The 21,144-nt window shown below is 36.3% G+C and overlaps 1 long non-coding RNA gene across 1 annotated transcript in view; it reads right to left on the bottom strand.

Moving 5' to 3' along the window:
* LOC110475431 (uncharacterized) overlaps positions 1–15,876 on the bottom strand; it is a 59,551-nt gene extending 43,675 nt beyond the window's left edge. Inside the window, exon 1 of the long non-coding RNA XR_002466272.3 lies at positions 15,547–15,876. This is a non-coding gene — a long non-coding RNA (uncharacterized LOC110475431). The remainder of the gene's footprint in view (positions 1–15,546) is intronic.
* Between the last annotated feature and the right edge of the window lie 5,268 nt (positions 15,877–21,144).

Genomic DNA, 21,144 nt, shown 5'->3' on the forward strand with positions numbered 1-21,144 from the left:
AGATTCTGTGACAGGATCTTCAAAAACAATTTACAGAACAAACACAACTGATGAGAAACAAAATGAATTTCCTAAGTTTGTGCATCACTGTAAACAATGTTTGGGTTTAAGCTTCTTAGTTGTAAATAAACAGACATGATCTTGCAACCCCTGTCATCTTCATCACAATATTATATATAACTGCTAGACCACAAGCTTCCAGAGCAGAAGATTTTTCTGTTTAGTATTTGCGAGCTGTCAGTCTTATTAACAATCATGGATGTGAGCTGCTTTTCTCTTCAGGACCAACAACACATCATTGTCCGAACAAAAATGCAGCAACATTCAGTTTGTAAGTGGCAAAGTGGCTGTTTAAAAGGCAAACATTTTATAAAAAACTAAGGTCCAACAGAGGCAAAAAGTTCAAGTTGTTTTGAACTGATACAAGCTGGGAATGAAATGGTTTGAGCAGGGAGGATGGAGTGCAGGATTTGTACCAGAACAGAACAAATAGCCATGTCCCAGATTTTCATCTTCAAGGTTTGAGAGAAATACGTGTTTCAAATCACATATGACCCTGGTTTTTCCTCAAGCAACCTTCCTAGGTACAGGTCAGTACAACATAAACTCACCATGTTGTGAATGGTTTGGTTGACTAGAGGAACAAAGTATGTAGGGTGCCTCAGTCATACAGTAACTGAAAGATTTGCGTCCTGATAAAACACAAACTGCATTTCCTCAATCTCTAATTCCATCTCTTATAAGTGTAAATTTACAGTATTTTTTCTTAATACAGGGCTATAATGCTGACTGTAACAACAGCTTCATGTTTCAGTGAATATCAGCTTTGTTTTGTTACATATTCAATCTCTCTGGATGATGCTTTATTATGCACATTGACAGAAGTCAATGTCTCTTTGTTATTTCAGTTTTATATGTTACCAAGCTTGAACACAGAGAATTAAGTTGTTAGCTCTTTTATGATGCAGTTTGGATTTGAAAAAGAGAGGAAAGTAAAATGGGCCAAAAAACCCACAACAAAAATGTATAACAACAAGCAATAGGAGAGTGACTGTAGCTCAAAGAATGAGCAACATTTGCAACACAATAGAAATTGGAGGAAGCTTTATACAGGCATTGAATTTAGGAAAAAAGCCCCAACTATTTACAGAAGGAAATAAATGTTCTGAAGAACTTCTGGGACAAAATAAAGAGGAACAGTGAGTGCAAAGTCTTGTTAGATTCAGGGATGTATTCTGAAGGTTCTGATGTAAACTGAGTTCTTGGGGAAAGACCTCATCAAGAGGTTCAGTCGGGTCAGCGGTGAGCCAGGCAGAAGCAGCCTGTGGAAGGACCACATTGGGAAATGCAGCAGAAGAAAGTGTACCACAGAGCTGGCACAGAGTACTGTCTCATTGACAAAAGTTTGGGAGCCAATACTGGGACACAGAATCTGCAAGTGGCTCTTTGAGAACTGAAATTGCCAGGTGCTGAGCCATGAGGTTGCTCCTCCGTCTGCAAGGTAAGCAAGCTACAAATGACTTCAGCATGTCCCAATCCTCAGATTGTCACAGCTGGTCAACTCAATGCTGCTAGAGAGCATAGGATCACTCCAGGCAACATTGAAAGAGATCCTTTCCTTGTTTGAGAGAAAGTTAATCACGAACTTCTAGGGCATCACACAATTTGTTGTGCAATTAAGATGGCTGCAAACACAGTCACTTTTAAAACAAACTAGCTACAGTTATCCCTTTATGACCTCCATATGCAAGGAATAAAATCTTTTCTCTTAATTAACCCAGTTACTTTCTGTTTTTCAAATGCAAGGGAAAACACTTGCTAAATTAGCTTAGATCATGTTGCATTTTATTGGACTTTTAAAATGTTACTTTAATAACTGTTTCTTCTGAAAACTGACTATTTCTGCAACATCATCTGAAATGAATGGGAAGACAATGCTAATGGAATTAATTATTTTCTCTTCAAAGCACAGTGAATTTTTTCTAAACAGAAAAGTTGCTGCCCAGAAGCAACTGATGGGTAAATGAGAAGCTCAGCCTCTAAAAAAGTGACAAGACAAGCAAGACACAGTGCTTGATGAAGTTTACCTGCCAGGGCATCCACATTCTGTTTCCTTCAGATTATATCATACTTATAGTTAGTTTTATGAAGGAAGCATACTCAGTCATACTAGTCAGAAAACTTGCCTGTTTATATGTATGGCATAAACAGAACAGCTCTAAGTAGTAGAGGGATAAGTACTAATTTGTATATGCTTTGCAAAGATTTAACTATTTACTGAATGGCAGTGAAGACTTCTTGGTAGCCTAAGGTCCCTACCAACTGTTAAAATGTTGCAGAGTAAAAGGAAGACTCATACTATGCTGTTTGCTGAAAGTCTTATTAATGACATTCATTAATAGAGAAGGCAATAACCCATAATTTACACATTTTAAAATGCAGCTGTGAAGCCTGAGTTTATTTTTCATTCTGTCTGGTGTTTTATCAGGAAGAGAATTAAGAGGATTTGAAAATGCACCAATACTTCAACACATGACATAGAAGAAAAGTCCCTAGAAAGTATAGATCTCTCAGGTCTTAACTGAGTTTTAGCAGACATTGGGATTGCTGTTATAATTCACCTCCTATACTTCTCCTTAATGAAGTGTCACAGGACATAGAAGAATATCAACTATCAGATACCAATGGCATTCAAACACTACATTTACTTTCATAAAACTCATTCTGTAATATACTCTATTCTGTGAAGTCTCTAAAGTATAAAAGATGGATATTACTTATGCACGAAAGGAAACACATTTAGAAATTAAAATTCTGCTACGTGGCAGAGAAAAGTTACAAAACCACAAAAGATTTATGAAAGAGGAATAAACAAAGCAAAAATTAGCATTGCTCTAAAAATTTAAAAGTATCATATATTCAATAAAGTATGTTGTAAAACAAAATGATCCAACATCCACAAAAACCACTGAAGCTCTGATACTTTTACACAATTTTTTTTTCTCTTAGGCCTTGTAGTTTGATTTTGGTACACATTTTCATTTCAGTGGTATTTTCTGTTGAATCTTTCATTGAAGAAATATTTCAAAGAGCTTTTCACTTTCCCTCTCAAGAGCAGAATGAGCAACAGGAGCATTTTTGTGACTCATCACTTTTTTTGCTAATCTGCAATGGTTGCTATTTTTTTCCTGGAGACAAATGAAAAATATCTGGAAGAATGGAGCATAGGCAGGAAACATTTTATGTAATAGATTAATGTTTTTTCTTTTCTGATGTCCTTTATAACAACAAGTGGATTAAAACCTCTATAAAGCATGCAGTGAAAATCAATTCATGCATGCAGATAAAAGAATGACACAGAACATAGCTGGAGTGAGAGGTGGGTCATAATATAGTAACCCATTCAGAGACAAAAAAATTTTTACTGTATGGATGCAAGACTAAGTGTAGGACTCTTGAGAACAGGCAGCCACCCTACTTTCTCTAGTATGGTCTGTGTTAGTAAGAATTTTGAGATATTTTGTCTTGCCAAGCACCTTTCTCAAACCCAGTGTTCTCAGGTTCATAGCTAATATTTATCACTGAGGAGAGGATGTTGACTAAGATAACTGCACTTGTTATGCAGGAAGAAGAAGGCAATACCTTCTTTTGTTATGAATAAATGAAAAGGATAGAGCTAGGGTGGCCTTGACAGAAATTTTTGTTCCCTTAACCTGGGTGGATGGGTATCTCATACCATATAATACACCTCATGCAATATAATATAATGACCATCCTGGGAGCCAATGACAAGGAAGATGCGCTGCCCACTTAATACCCTTGTTGTAAAAATCCAGTGTTGTGTCTGTTACCCCACATCTTCCAGTGTCTGCAGGTTCCAAATAATTGTCATATCAGAGTAGTACCAGAAAAGGCTACATTTGGGTTCCTTCCTGCTTTAGCTTGGCATACAAGTCAAACCACACCCCAGACTTCACAGCTCACTACAGAACCAATGGCAAAATAAAAATTTTCTATTCCCACACAACACTCCTATCTTCTTTAATCCTCAGAGTAGTGTTTTCATCATATATCAAGCTCTTTATTAAAATCAGTTCTCAATTGGTTGGGTTTTTATTTGCTTTCCCCTCTCCACTCCTCTCCCTCCCAAGCTAATTTTAGGCAACTGCTATGCAAGGCTTCTGATGTGATGCTATTTTTCTGACAGATAGAAGTCCAAAGAGAATTTTTGGACGACTTTAATAAAGGCGGATTATTGATACTGCGCTGTTCAACTGAGTCTTCTTTCAGGGATATTGTGGATCTCTCTCATCACATAGGAACAATTCAACAGATGTGTCTGAGAAGTTTGTATGGCTAAACCCACTTCAGATGTCATAAGAAATCCTAAGTTACAGATGGAGGTCTGGTGGCAGAGGATGGAATATCCACAGTTTCTTTCATGATGACAATGGATTGAGCATGCAGGAAGAATTGCAAAAAACTCTTCAGAATCCTAAAATCAAACCCAGAAATGTCAAACCCCACATAAAAGGGAAAGTTTATTTATTTTTATTTTATTTTTCAAAGAATATACAAATGGAAAAAAACCCACTGCTCTTAGAAGTCCAGTTATTTGGTTATCACTACTGTAGTGAGTTGTACAAAGCACAAATGTTCAGCAGAAAGTTGGATTAATAGCTATGCTGAAAAAGAAACTGTAACTTCTGCACCCTGATCTGCAGCCTCTCTGTGTCAGTCTGTCATGAGATTTAAGGAAACAGAACATTCAGAAGCAGCTGCCTTGAAAAATTGAAAGATTGAATTGAATGATTGAATTTGAAATGCTATACTATATTGTAGACTGTGTACTGTCATCTGCATATGGTTATTGAGAGAGAAATATCATAATCTAATAACAATAATTTGAATTCTGCCTACAGCTATGGGATAAATAAAAAAGAGTAAAAAATAAAATTTGTAAGAAATTGATATTGGCTTGCAGCAACTAATACATATTTCCTCTACTACAACATTTGATTAAATAGTGGAGAAAGGCTACATAAATCAATCAGAGAATACAGTGAAACCTTCACAGGTCCTGTGATGCAGATGACTATTGACCTATAGTTACAGTGCATTGTGTTTATTTCACCTTCCAGCCTTACTTGGTCGTTTGAACTTTCAGAATAGATGAATCTGAGCACAGAAGTCATTAAAAATTGACAATCTGGAAATCTACCATCACTTCAGTTGTGTGTAATGTAGGAAACACAGCAACCTGCTGTTTGGAACAGGTTTCCAAAGTCTGCAAAACATTTCCTCCAGAATTGTTTGCAGTTCTTGATAAAGAAATAAATGCCAGCAGAACAAAAGAAATTATGATGAAAGCTGTAAGTGCCACTGAAAAGAGATGGGTTTCTTCAGACATTTAGAGTTACCTGTCACTGCAATTTAAGACAAAAGCATCTGCATGGCACAACAGAGTTCCAGGATTCTGTAAATCTATGAGTGTTTACTTTGGGAAGGTTAGGAGGAGGAAGATGCTTTATGGAATAAGAACATATGTGAAATAATTCCTGAAGACTATGTCTAAAAACTTTTTTATTGTTATTTATGATGGTCTATACCCTGCCTTCAGGCTTTGGAAGGAAATATATGGAAAATCTATGTATTCTGAAGTAGTAGCTCTGGTTTGTCTTGGTGTAAAGTGAGAGCAGAATTTTGTCCTCTCTTTTCAGGCATATGGCTGTATTTTCATTGTTTTAGTTTCCATCTCCGTAATACTCCATGAAAGCTGTATGGAGTGGCTTGAAGCTTTGTGATCTGGTTAACAAAACAATACAAGGAAAAGAAAAGATAAATATAAGTATGAGAGAATGGTTTCCTTTCCTTTGTGTTTCTATTGTTTTTCAGAGAAGAAAGAAATTTTCTTCCACCAGGAGGGAAATTGCTTTGTGACTAAAATGGTATTAGAATGTCTCCTAGGAATTTTCTGAAAGCACAGAAAAGTAACAGCAAGAAAGAACAAACAAATACTGCTGTGTGAATAGATTTGAAAATAAACCTTATTTTACAACATGTATTTCAGAAGTCTGGAGCCAGAAAGAATTGCTAGATATTGTGCCTAACATCAGACCTTGGAGTTTTCTTTAAGAAAATCGTGTTTAATTAAAATTTAATAACAATTACAACCCAGTCTTAGAGTATCAACAATTCTGTAGAACCTGTTGCACTGTTTCACAAGTGGCTCCAAAGTCAATTAGCTTCAAAGTCAGAACTCCTCTCTTGATTTCTAGCTTGATTTGATCTAGCTTAAATTTCCAGGTACTGGATTTTTGTTTCATTTTGGATTTCAGTAAAGGTTTTGATGCCATCTCTCAGAGTATCCTTCTGGAAAAAATGTCCAGCACTCAGCTGGATGACTGTGCTACATGATGGGTGAGCAACTGGCTCATGCATCAGGCAGGAAGGGTTATGGTGAGTGGGGTGACATCAGACTGGTGACCTGTCACTGCTGCAGTTCCACAGGAGCCCATTGTAGGGGGCTGGACTTCAATGTCTTCAGAAGTGACTTGGACACTAGGCTGGATGGGATTACTAAGTTTTTTTCAATTACACAAAACTGGGAGGAGCTGTTGACTTGCTTGAAGAGAGGCCTTGCAGAGAAACCTGAATAAATTAGAGAGCAGGGCAATCACCAACCATTAGATGTTCAACAAGGCAAGTGCTGGATTCTGGACCTGAAACAGGGCAACCCTGGATGTATGGACAGGCTGGGGAATGAGAGGGAGAGCAGCACCATGGAAAGGCACCTGGTCAATGTCAAGTTGAACTTGAGTCTTTGTTCCCTGGCAGCCAGGAGGACCGGCCCTGTCCTGGGGTGCATCAAGCCCACCATCACCAGCTGGGCCAGGGAGGGGATTGTTTCACTCTGCTCTGCACTGGGGCACAATCAAGTGCTGGGGCAGTTTTGGTGATGCAATGTAAGAAAACATTGAATTATTAGAGAGTGTCCAAAGCAGAGCAATGAAGATGGTGAAGGGCCTTGAGGGAAAGCCGTGTGAGTAGTGACTGGGGTCACTCAATCTGTTCAACCTGGAAGGGAGTGTGGGAAGACCTCACTGCAGTTACAGCTTCCTGTGAGGGGAAGAAGAAAGACAGACACTGATCCCTTCTCTCTGGCAACCAGGGACAAGACCTGAGGGAATGATCTGAAGGATCAGGGGGAGGTTTAGGTTGGATATCAGGAAAACGTTCCTCACCCAGAGGGTGATCAGGCACTGGAACAGCTCCCCAGGAAAGTGGTCACAGCACCAGCCTGACAGAGCTCAAGAAGCATTTGGACAATGCTCTCAGGCTCATGGTGTGATTCTTGAGGCTGTCCTGTGCAGGGCAAGGAGCTGGACTCCTTGTGGGTCCCTTCCAACAAAGCATATTCTGTGATTCTGTGAAATATCATATAATTTAGTATGTAATAAAGAGCATCTGCTTATTACACCATCATAGTCATACTGACAGAAACAAAAGCATCACAGTGATAGCCATCCTGGGCATACTAAGTGAAAACAATAAAGTGGGATAGAATTCAAACCATGCTCCTGACTTTTTTTTGAGACTATTGAAGAAGGTTTTAATCACCCATCACACAGGTGTTCATGAACTATATATAACATTTCCTAAGACATGATTAATTTTTAAAGTACACAATAAAAACAGAGGATAGAATGTTTTACAAGGATGCCCTTGCATACAGGATGTGATTAACACATGATGAGGGAATCGGTTGTCTCTTTGAATGCCCAAACTGGGGCTTCCTGCAAATGCTAGTGCTGGCAAGGGAAAAATTAAGATTAATATTACTTGAAGCAGAGTATTTGACTGTAGTAGATAGCTAACTCTGCCCTTGTCTGTATTGATAAAAGTCCTCTGGACCTCAAAGGATCCATACAGTCAAGTTCAAAGTGGATGCTGATATAAATAAGGATCCTAGACTCCTAATGTCTGTCTCCATATATGTGCCCATGACAGCACAAACACCCAAACTCATTACTGGGTTTGGGTTTTGAGTAGAAAAATGTATTTTGCAGGAAACTGTGATCTGTGCTTTTTAGCTGGCTGCCTTTGTCACTGTGACAAAGAACTGCATATTCAAGCTGGTATATATTTGATTCAATAATGATCCTCAAGTTACCTAATGTTTCAAGATAACTCTTTGGAATTCATAGTAGCCAGTTCAGTCAGGAACTATTTATGTGCTTTTTATGTTGCAATCAAGTAGCATTGCTATAATATAGTATTGACATGATAAAAATTAAAGTAGTCAGGGCTTTGGATATACTGTCTGAACCACAAGTAAATGTACAATTTAAACTACAGACAGGATATGAAATATTACACCAGACACCAAGTTCCACAGATGACTATTCCCATGCTTTCTGCTTAATTCTCGTGCAAGGCAACAAACTATTAGGGAGATATGATCACAACTGGTACCCTAGGGCTATTATTATGAGAATCTTGTCCCAGGCAAAAGCTGACCTAGGAAAAATATGCATCAGGGGACATGGAGAATAGTCACCATGGTAGCAATAAGAGTAAGCATAATCAGGTATAGTAAATACTGAGAGTCAAACTAGAAGTTCTGCCCCAGTGCTGAATGTCTACTATGGAATAAATAGGGGCAAAAACCCAACAAAAACCCCAACTGTTTGGAATCTATGTAGGAGAAGAATTTTATAGAAGTATTGCAGTTAACTAAATTCATCCTCTCTTATAATGCCTCAAAATGTAAGCTGATATGCATTTTAAGCAGGTCTTTGTGGGGCAAGCTGTTTCTGCAAGTAAAGCAATGTGGTTTGAAAAGCCTTCTCTTTCATACACTCAAGATTTCTATACTTAAGACTTCGAATGCACCTTCAGTACCATGTGACCAGCTTTGCACATTGATTGAGTATAAAAAATCAGATGATAACCATCTATGTCTCTCCACAGTATGGTGAACACCAGGGCTTTTGGAGACTTGTATGAATCCAATACTATTAATAGGAGCAACCATTGTATAAGTTTCACTTCGATGAGAAAATGGACGCAGGAGCACTTCTAACTTGAACTGCTGTTACCTGTGCTAGGGTGAGATGCATAACAGACCTTCCAAAGTACTCACATATCACAATTCTCTGTCAAAGGAAAGACAATACTTCAGCACTTTATCTCTTATCACTCTTTTACACTGAGAAATGAGTTTGCCTCCTAATCTTCTAACAAATACATACGGAAACTCTTGGGCAAGTTATGGTGTGAGTTTGAGGAATGACCAATTAGGAAACATAAGACTAAAATGATCCTACTCCTGAGTGAAGATGCTAGCTTTTCTTCTGAAAAATGTAAAAAAGAGGGTGTTCGATATTTTCCCATTCAGAAATGAGTTCTGCTCCCAAAAACTTGTCAAATAAGGCCAAGATTTTCTGTTCAGTGTTCATCCTCTTTGGAGAACCAAACCAACACATTCTGCTCTTCTCTACATCCTGTTTGGACAGCATCCTGTATTTTGTCCAGATAACATGCAAAACAACTTTGCAGTAAGGAGAAGCAATGGTATGAAGATACTGATCTGCAAATAGTCCTTCTGACAAGATTGAATAGACTTGGCTGAAGCAGAAAGACAGGAATAGTTTTCACTTAGAATCTAATTTTTTTCCTTTTCTTCTCTCCCTTCCCTTTCTGTTAATGGATTAGATATGCACATTTAGATATGCACCTTTATTGACATGAATAAATTATATAAATGGTTTGGTATCCTATCAACATCATATCACAGCTTGGTATTATCTGATTTTGTGAATTTCTTACCCTTTAAATCAAGAATTTACCTATGAATTGGTACCCTTACACAAATAAAAATACAGTCATGAGTATGTGCTACAGTCATCAATTTAGTAAAAAAAGTTATCATTTACTTCTACATAAATTTATAAAATATTCTTAGTTCTCAATCAGTACTTGTTTGTCAACTGTCTTTGACTGGCTTGGGTGAATGCATGAAAATGAAAAAACTACTTTATTTGGACCAAATCACATGTCACATTAAATTAGGGAAATGAGCTGCTGTGGAGGAAACATTAATTAAATCAGGAAGAACTGTATGCTCAAACTTTGAATGCATTTAGGACTGCTCTAGGGTAAAAAAAAACAAAATGAGAAAACAATCCCATCCTAAATTATATTCAGAAAGCTATAGCTAGAAGCATACACAATCACAGGCAGAAATCTGCCAGCTTGATACCAGTTAGACACCAGCATATTACTAAATGGATTTTGTGTTCAATTCCCCAAAGTTTTTATAGTTGCTTGATTGCCAGATGTTCAGTGAGCGTTTGTGGCCATATGAAAGAAAGACAAAATATTTATTAAATATATATATTAAATATATATATTAAATATATATATTAAATATATATAATTTATGCATCTTTGTAGTAGGATAGATCAATGTGTGTCTTTTTTTTTTTTTAATACTGTCAGAGAGTAAGTAACAGAGGGCTCTTTCCCTAATATTTTTGAACTTTTTTCTAGAAATAAAACTTACTTTAAAGGGAAACATCTCTGAAAAAGCCATAGGTTCCTTTCAAAAAACAGTTCAACCCCATTAAAGACAAGTGTCTTGATTTCAAGCAAGTTCCTGCTGTCAGCATCATGTAAACAACATAACTCAACAGGACCAGGGGGTTATGGCCAGTGTAATGAGGAAAGACCATGATTTATAGGACATGAAGAATGAATGACTCTGTTGCTTTACAGTGATACCTGTGGAATGAAATATAAAAAAGGAAGCGTAAAAAACCAGCTTGAATTATTGCAAGTGTGCAGCATTTAAGTTTTCTCTTAATATATGGGCACAGTTCGATTGCTAAAAAAGCACATTATGATGAAGGTGGAGGTCATCAAAGACTTCCATGCAAAGGCAGCATGTAATTAATTCTGTGAAATTTTCAAGTGATTTAATGCTGTTCATTCATGACTAATAAAGGAATTTAACTGTATTTATTTGTCTCCCAAATATTGTTTTTGCACTTATGACTTTAATTTTTCTTGTTCACTCTCTTCATAGTAAAGGGTTATATTGACCAGAGATCATATTTAATCAAAAAACAAGAAAAAACCTCAAAGAAATACCAAACACCAAACCTTATATATCAGCTAAGAATTTCACTCTGAGCACAGAAAAAACTTCTCAATACTTTGGGACAATATAAGTCCCCCTTGCCCTATTTTTTTTCTTTTTTTTTCTCTTTTTTTTTTTTTTTTTTTTTTTTTTTCAAGTAAGGGATTTTAAAGACAAGTGTGAAAATCAGGTTTTCATTGTATTTTTTGGTATTAGGCAAGTCAGAATTGCCAGAAAAGAATTTCAGATCATTTTTAATACATTGAAAAAAGATCAAACTTGTGTATCTGAAAATGTATTTTAGCTATCATTTTCACTAAACCTTTAGGTTTTTATTTATACTTCCCCCCGGCTTTCATGAAATTTTACCATTAAATCCCAAAACCATCATTCCTCCAGTAAAATTTGTGCATTACAAGAGTACATTCAAAAAGACTATGATGCTAAGATATTGTTTTGTGCAAATTATCTCTGAAGGAATCACTCATACAAAACAGGTTTTAAGAAGAATAGTAAAAAATATTTGGTATAGATAATTGTTATACATCGTTGTTAATTCATGTGTTCTTGCTCATTATGACTAAGAAATAATCTCTCATAGTCCTATATTGCTAAGAATAACTTTCTCTTCTAAAGACTTGCATTTGTTTTTTCAACTGAATATTTTTGAATGAAAAAAAAAAAATCAGCAGATGAGACATACATTTTTAATGGGCATCTGAGAAAAACATACTTTATACACAAACCAGGAGGAAAATAACAGGTAGAACTACCTCTACATATGGATTTTTTATGTTGTCTTACTTTCAGCTTGACATATTTATATGTTTTTGTACAGAGGCCATCACACAGTGTTAGCAAGAGGTGTTACAACCTGACTCTGAAGGGAAGGGTAAGCCAGGTTCTTGTCAATAGATGTCTTGAGATCAGAGTGGATTAGAGTGAAATGACACCGAATGGTGTTTGTAAATATATGTATGTAGGGTTTATTTTAAAACAATATGGTTGCAATAGAAAGCAGGTATGTAGCCATGTTGATTATTTGTTTTATTTTTCCTATCAGAAAGAAAAGGATTAAAAAGGAAAATGCATGCTGTAAAGTATAATAGAAAATAATTGAAAAGTACTGTTCCTAAGGCCAAACTGTTCCTGAATGAAATTAATAAAGCAATGACAAGAAGTTAGCTATCTTCAGGACTCAGGAATAATCTAATATTTATGAAATGAAAATTATTTCCTATTTACAGCCATAAGATCTGCAAATCAAAAGCTTGAAATTCATAATGTTTTAATGAGTACCAAAATGGTACTTTTTGCTTCTTCATAATGAAAGCTAAGAAACAGTTAATAACAGGATACTTTTTTTAATAATTAAATCTCCTATTAATTGGAAAATATTAGTGTGTCTATAATCATTTTGGAAAAAGCTCATCTCTGCTTCCTTCAATATTTGTTGTTCAAGATAAATGTTGTTCAAGATGATACAACTAAGCAGAGATTCTATCTTGATTGGGGTCTCCATGGTGAAGGAGGTTTTAAACAATAATACTTTGCAGATGTTACAAAGCCATGGAAATATAGTGGCATAACGCCTCTGGCAGTAGTTGAAAAGTCCAGTGATCCCAAAAAAGCAGTCTGTGTAATGAGCAGAGTTGCCTCAGTTCAATAGGGAGTGAAATCAGCACCCTGGTACTGGGAGAACATCTCTAATGCCTGTAAATCCTGTATTGCCACATTACTCATCTCCCTCCCTAAAAACGCTCTTGCAGCTGCTTCATTCACTCTGCAGAAAGTCTCTTCTCCAGATGGTGTGGGTGGCCTACCAGAGGATGTTGCCAAATCAGATTCTGTTGCAAGAGGTCCAGGGCTGAGGAAAGCATGAAGGAAAATTTGGTCTCCTCTGAAAATGTGGAATGCCCTTGTGAAGGACACAGCATTTCTTTTTTTTTTTTTCAGGAAGGGAGTTACTATTCTAGTCTGGAGCATAAAAACATCAGTGAAGGGTTACAGCAGTTAATTTTCTCCTTGCTCTGGTTTCTCAAAGTTTGTGTAACTACTTACTCCCATCGGGTTAGATGAACTGGAGCTGAAATAGATGGAAATTATCTTGTTTCTTCAACATCAGTTGGTCTGTGGGGATAAAACCTTTCAGCTTCAGTAGAGATATTGAAGCCAATTCTGTGCTAACCTGCACCCTGTGCAATTGCACTGATGCTAACAAGACCAAGCAAGGTGCCTGCTGGGGAAGACAGTGATGTCGATGCTGGGTTATGCAATACTTGGGGAGGTTTTTCACTTGCCATAGTGCATACAGCTGGGAAGGCTATTCATTAACACTATTTCTTTCAGAATCCCTCTGAACTCAGGATGTCTCTTCTTCTTGGAGTGGTGAAAAAACAAGTGCGCTATTCTTACAGTTGTTGACACTGTCTTTTATTGGCATGAATAGAGATTATTTGGACAGCAGCAGTAAATGATGTGCAGTAAATCCATCAGGCCAAATTGGCAGAGGTTATTAACTAAAGAGACAAGAGAGTTTTTCATCTGAAAATAAATGCACACAATGTGGTAGCTATTGTTGTTGTTTGCATGGGGAGAGCCTTTTCATGGTTTTGATCCCTGAACATGAGTGGGGGAGCATTTAATTGCGGGACGCCTTTTACAGAACACACATTTTCAAACAACAAACATTTGTCCTGGTAAAACAAATGACAGTTTCTGTAATTATTTCTTCATATGCCACTGAATAAGGAACTCCTTATTTTCTACTACAAAACATTCATCTACTGAATGTCCCAGCTCCTAGACTTCAGGTCATAATGTTCTTTAGTATGAGGAGCAGTGTCCTATCATTTGTATATTAATATATTGCTGGATTTTACTGATCTTTAATATAGGGGGGATCTTGCTGCAGCACTGGGACTCTACTTCCAGACGTCTCCTATTAGGAAATGAAGTCACTTGATTAAATAGAAAAGAATCTGCCAGCAACTGGGTCTATTATTCATTTAACTGAAAAAGCTGCTGGATTTCCCTCTTTTTCTAACTTCCTCTGGGTTTGGAACCTGCTTCAAAAACCTTGTAGTTCTTCCTATGACTTGAGACTATATTAATTACATAATTTTTGGAATACTAAGGATAAAAATAAATTTAATTTTTTTTTTCTGCACTTAAAATAGACATAGAGGAATAGTTAAATTTCACTGTTAATGAGGTCAAATGTTCATGATATACCATTACATCAGTGCAGCAACCTCAGCTTGATCTTGTTCCAGCCACACTCTGGCTACTGACACTCCTACTAGAAATAAGGAATAATTATCTTTGTGGCTTAATCATATCTTCAAGTATAGGAAATCACACCACAACAGAGACTTTATTGGAAATACATTTATCTTTTGTCAATATATAGGTGACCAAATTTCTCATTTTGGTCACTCATCTAGCTACTCTGGCAAAAGATGTACAGAGCAGGTCCGGAGAATCAACACTACAGCTGGGGAAAGAATCCCAAGGGAACAGAGCTGCTTCTGATGTACAGAGCTGACCTTTCTGCCAACAGTTTTTCTGCAGGATCTAGCAAATTGCCTTCAGAAGGTGATTCAAGGAAAAAGTTTGCTTAATTACATTTACCACCCTTAGGTAAATGTATATATATTATTCATTAGTAAATAACCCAACTCTCATTATAACATACTAACCCTGAGATAAATGGTTACTCTGGAGTCTTGATGTGCTACCTCATTCAGTGACTGCTCTGTAAAGCCTCTTTTAATTTTCCCCTGTAACTCAACTTGATAGCAATTCATTCTGAGCAATTTTCTTCAATCCATTTTCTGTTCTAGGAAACAAGTTTGTATAATAGTTCTCTTGTTCTTTGTGTCATTCAGACACTTGAAAATGTCAATCTGCTAATGTTCATTTTTTAGTCATTAGATTCTTTTTTCTCTACCATTTCTAATCACCAAAAATACTTCTTTCATGCAGCTCAACACCTATTTAAGTGCTACCTCTTTTATTCCTTTGGAACAGAAGGAATGAGTGATTAGAAACACGTATTAATTATCCTTGTACAGATGAGAGGGTAAAACCAAACATAGGGTTCAGAATAGCAGATGGAATTATATTAGAACTTATATCACTCATCCTTCCATTTTAAATTGCTGTCTAATACTAAACAAAATAAAATTCAAGTCATTCAAGGCAAAGTTTTAGGTTTTTTCTTAATATGATACTTGCTTCTAAATTTTTATATTGCATTTTAATAAAACATGTTAAGGACATTGATTTTTTATGGAGTTCAAAAAGCATCAAATCATCCTGTGATGCTGGCCATCTCTGAGTAGAAACTAACACAATAGACACAGATGTAGGTATACAACAAAAATAAAATATCCACTTACTTCTGAACCCAAGATTCCAATAATAATTGGCTTCCTTTCATCTCAACAAAGAACAGAAGAAAATTATTTCAAATCCAAAACTATGAAAAAGTCATTTCCCAATATTAAAAAGTTCTTTAGTTCCACGGTAATCAAGAATAAATCCTGGAAAAATAACGCACAAAATAACCTGCTCAGTAAAATTCCGTTTCTCATTATCTTCCTCAGTAAAAACCCCAATAATTAAACCCACATCTCATAAATGTAGTATGTAAGTCCCCACTGGTCGTGAGCAGAAAGTTTCAAAGAGTTTACTATATTTAGGATATCTGAGGCTGCAAAATGAGCATTATCAGTAGGCTCAGAATATTGTGATTTTCAATTCTCTTGAGAGTGCTCTACAGGAGGGGCAACCCGTAGTTTCTCCTCCACTGACATGTGCCCAGCCTCCTATGCTGAATATAAGATTTACTTTTTTCCCCCATTCAAGTCTAAGCCCAACTGAATGGAGAATGTAATTAATGTGTCTTCAGATACAAGAGAAGCAATTAAGCCCACCATTGCTTGACTCATTACTCCAGAACTATAATTTCAAGCTAGAAAATGAAAAGCACAACGCCAAAACAAAAATGTACAAAGCAGGACCTTCACTTCATATACTGAGTTCTCCCTGAAACAGAACTAAGTCACAGAACTACAAAGGTAAGCTTACATCAACCAGCTTGATATCAATGCCTTTGCAAGGTCACAGAATCACAAAATCACTAGGTTAGAAGAGACCTTCAAGATCATCCCAGTCTTTTTTTTTTTTTTTTTTTTTAATTTATTTTGTCTTCCTTTTAGACAAAGTCAGTAAGTTTTGTATCTCCAGAGCTACAGGGTACTAGGCTGCTGCTGGCAACACCAGCGGAGGCCTGAAGGTCTCTGGCACAAGGGATGCTCCTGGTTCCTGGTTCTGCACACCAGCTGACTGCTACCACACATCACCACACAGGAGAGCTCAAAGACACATTGCTCTTCATACAGCAAGATACTGCACCTGCATGTCTGCACCCAGCATCTGTTTTCAGCCCCCGCTGACATAACAGAAATGTTGCTGCTGACAGGTGTTTCCATCCTCTCCCTCCTTACACCCCAGTTTCACATGTTGAATAAGTGGTTTCTTCAAGGTCTCATATATTCTGTGTTTCTGACTCTGTACAGACTCTAAATATTTCAGTTTAGTAATCAGAATTTTTTAGCATAATTCCATTATACTCAAAATCAGGTTTTGGAATATCTTGTAACTGATCTTTATTTTCTTTTAAGATGAGGTCATTCATAAGCAAAAAAGACATCCCACTTATTGCATCTTAGAGAGGAAAATTACCAGATGCAAGGAGTTTCTGTTTAAAGATAAACAATTTAATTAACAAGTTATAAGATACACCTAAATATCTTAAATACTGAGAAAAAAAAATTAAAAAAATCCTATGCTGACTATTTAGAATGGAAATATCTAGAAAACCTATTGTTCATAGTGAATTATGTCCATTAATATTACCAGATGATGTTACTTCTTAAATGCAATGGCCCCATAAGTTATCTGAATGAGTGTTCCATTTAGTTTGATCTAATTGCTGCCTCCCATCCTAGGACGTTCCTTTAAGTTCTTTGGAAGAATGTCACAATGTTAACCTGCACTAATCAAGTTTCCAAAATTAGAAATCTTTTAGAAGTGAGGTTAAAAGAAACAAACCATCACAGAATATATTTGTCACAGTATTTTTCAGTCCATGTGTAAGGAATTTACCAGCTACAACTTGTTTCCAAGTTTATACAAACTCATCAGAAAAAAAGCATCTCTACCAATCCTTAGAATAAAATATTTCAGAATTTCTTCCAAAATATTTCCAAAAAACACAGCAAATGTTTCATGAGTTTCTATGTGTTCATCATCCATTAAGGTTTTGGGGACTCAAAATACTTTAGAGGGCTTTTTAGTATTGAAAAAGAACAAAAAAATGCACCTGGTATTTTGAGTAAGTACTGACAAATTTAACAGGATAAAAGCCAAAGCTGGCATTTCAACAGCTGGTAGTAGGATGAATTTGAGCTGTTATAGTACGTGATGTCCAAAAAGCTTCAGGATGTTAAAAGAGTGAGAACAGGAGTAGGCAAAGACAAACTAAATTCCTCAACCAATAGAGAATTCAGCCTGAAGAGGTTCTCTTTAGCTTCTTCCAGTACTTTAAAAAGTGGTTATTGTGGGGGTTTTCTAGCTCATTTTTTTCCTTTGTAAATGAAAATCATTATTGTTTATATCTTCTCTATAAGGAAAACTCTGTCTCAATCACTTTTTAGTATAATTTTACATTTCAAAATAAGGTAATGAGATAATGAGTAAAAAGACTATTGATAATTTTATGGGGTTGAAAATCCTGACTAATTTACAAAGCAATTTATTTATTTTTGTTATTATTTTCAGATTATCTAATTTTCACTGTAGAGTTTTTAAAAAAATTATTATTCTCTAGTACATTTTCTATTGGTTAGAATATCTACTTTCTCATTCTGTGAACTGATAAGAATCCATGAACTGAAATTCTTAAAAGAACCTTTTAGCTTTTTAAACAACTTTATTGCATTTTTGTGTTTTCTTCTGTCCAACATTTCTAAGTAAAACAACTTCCTGTGCACTTTTAAAGTGACCTAATTGAAATTTAGTGGGGTATGTTAATGTCCAGATTTTTAGAGTGAGACAAGTCAGTGAGTAGACTAAAAGGGCATATTCATTAAAAAAGAGAGAAAGTTATTCCTTAAGTAGCTCTTTCAAATGGGAAGGAAAAAGCCCTTGCAATCTTTATAGAATTTTTTTTCTAAAAATGTCTGATTTTAGTAATCTTTAAGGATTTTCAAGTCACCCATGAATAAAACAATACTGGAAAGAATTTAAGGTAATTTTTAATAATAGGCAAACAGATTGCATTATGTATTTGAGGAAGATTTAATAGATAAGAGAATGAAAATTTATGTAAACCTTAATGATGCAGAGAAAGTGCCATGTCAGCTGGAAATCAACTGATTATTATTGTATGCTAGGAGTAACTAATTGATACTGTATATTTTTTATTCAGTAAATTAGATATTCATCCTGGTATAAATCCAAACTTACTTCGTGAACCAGGAACAGTTAATTAAAATTTTATGGTAACAGATTTCTGTGCTATATGCATTTTTTGTGTTGAAAGCTCTGAGATGCTTCGGGAGGATGAGGAATGCAGTGGAATACCTTATGGCATGGATCAAAGCAGCACACTCCTGCAGTTTGTGTTGAAGGACAAACTCATTTTAATCCTTCACTATGAGCTAGACTACTGGGAATGACAGACAAAAACCTCTCAACAATCACTTTAATTTGACAGCTCTTTTATTTGTGTACTTCAAAGACTCGAGGTGTGGACCAAGATCCAACTGCAGGAGAAGCTGTTCATCAAAACCAGATATTCCTCTTAATCAATTTCTCATGTAGGTAGAAGGCAAGGCACAGTGCATAGAGCACACTGGGGGCAATCCCAGGGGACAGTGAACTTGAGGTGTCCATTAAATAGCTAATGTGTTCTTTTCAGTTTACATCAAGAAACAGAACAGTGCTTGAGCAAAAGTAATCTGATGAACAAGGTGCTTTTTTTCCCCTCACATGGGAGGTACAGCCTAGGAGAGGTATGAAAATATAGAAACTTAAAAAGTGAACAACGCAAAAAGTTCTAGTTCTTCAAAGAAAGGCAATAAATACCTAACTAGAGGAGAAGAGATCATTCAGGTGTCTTGTATAAGTATACAAGTTTCACACGTTTAAAGTAATCAGGTTGTTTTCTACGAATTCTGAATAAGTATGAGCAGCACAAAATTTTATTTATGGAAGTCAAGGGAAAAGGAGGTTGTTAAAAATCAAAATGGCCAGGATATGGATAGTTTTAGCTGGAAATGTGAATATTTCTCTAGGGAGACTACTGTATAATTCATATGTGGTTTACATATGAGGACCTACGCTGTATAGGAAAGTGACAAATTGTCTGCAATCTTGACTCACAAATAATGAGTAAGGAATGTGGTAATAAGGAGAGATTTGTTCTAAAAAGTTCAGACCTTTGGGGTGAATTTGAGTTAATTACAAGATGGGAGTGGCAGATGTGTGATTCATGCTCCTAGAGGCAATAGCTGAGATTGGCAGTGGATGAGAAACAAATTTAAGAAAGACAAAAAGATCGAGGACAGAACTGAGTGAGAGCCCACAAAACACCTAGAGGAGCAATTATTGTAATAAATCCTGAAGGAATGCTTGCATATAGGAAGAAAAACAGCAGAAGGCCACAGGCTGAAAATGTAAATATGCCAGGCATTTTGAACAATTCAACAGCAAGTTCTATTATAAACATGGCTACAACTAACATGGAGAAGTTCAGATGGCAATGTGCTGAATGTGAAGTCTGCATTGGCAGATGTGAACCGGGAGAAGTCAGCATGAGAATTTCAACAGGCATGTTTTGTACCCTGAGCTAGGAAACCCTGAAATCAAGAGCTACCAATGGAGAAGGCAAGGGAAGCAAAAAGATGAAGAGAACTAAACATAAGGAAATTCACAAGGAAAGGCAGAGAGCTCCTGAGGAGCCATCAGGACTGGTGATGGGTGCCTGGTGCTGGGAGGACCTTGGAGATGATGCAGAAACAGAACAAGCAACAGCTGGGAGCAGAGGACTGAATTGGTACCAGCTCCCTTTCCCCACCCCAACTAGCCCAACTTCAGTAGGGATCCTATCTTAATCTTCCATGTGTACAGTATTAAATGAAGCTTTCCAAGTGGAAGAAGAAAAATACCCGCCCCCCCCCAAAAAAAAAAAAAAAAAAAAAAAAAAAACCAAAATAGAAAGGCAACAGGGAAGTAAAATAATAGGGCTAAATAGGGATAAGCAAGCCTGTGGATTTGCCAGTTTTCAAATTAAGGAGATTAGAATAAGAAGCAGCAATTACAAGGCAAATGGCCTAATATAATCTATAATATCATTCATACAGTCAGAGAGTTTAACGACAAATGACTGCAGTTAGATTTAGATATTAAAATCTGTAGCATTTCTATGATTTTCTTTTCTGTGTGCACAAAGGTAATTTTCTTTATTTTGTTCAGGGCGCTCTCTAAATTGCTGCTGTTACAGTTTGCTCCTTCAGACACAGATATGTGGATGCATTGGATCCATGGCCAGATCTATGGATCCCATGCATTCATGACAGAATTCCCTTCCCACTATTACTGCTGGAGAGAGAATGGCCATGATGGAGAAAAATGCTGTGAAAAAAAGCATTCATCATCTCTTCAGCCTGTGCTCAGATTTACTGTGTTCAGGGAGTCAGACTTACACTAATGCTGACTCTCTCAACTGTGTGCAGACCTCTGGCAGTCTTGGGTCTGTTTAAATTTATTTTCACATTAGTTTTATCAGACACCATCCTTTATCATGCTTATTTCTGTTTTATGCTTTTGCTTAATGTCATGGGTTTTTATTTGCAAAGCCTAAGATAAATTTATTTAAAATCTCCACATATGTACACATACACAGGGAAATACTCCACAAAATTTGTCTT

Source organism: Lonchura striata, chromosome 4 (genome assembly GCF_046129695.1).
Source record: "Lonchura striata isolate bLonStr1 chromosome 4, bLonStr1.mat, whole genome shotgun sequence".
NCBI lineage: Eukaryota > Metazoa > Chordata > Aves > Passeriformes > Estrildidae > Lonchura > Lonchura striata.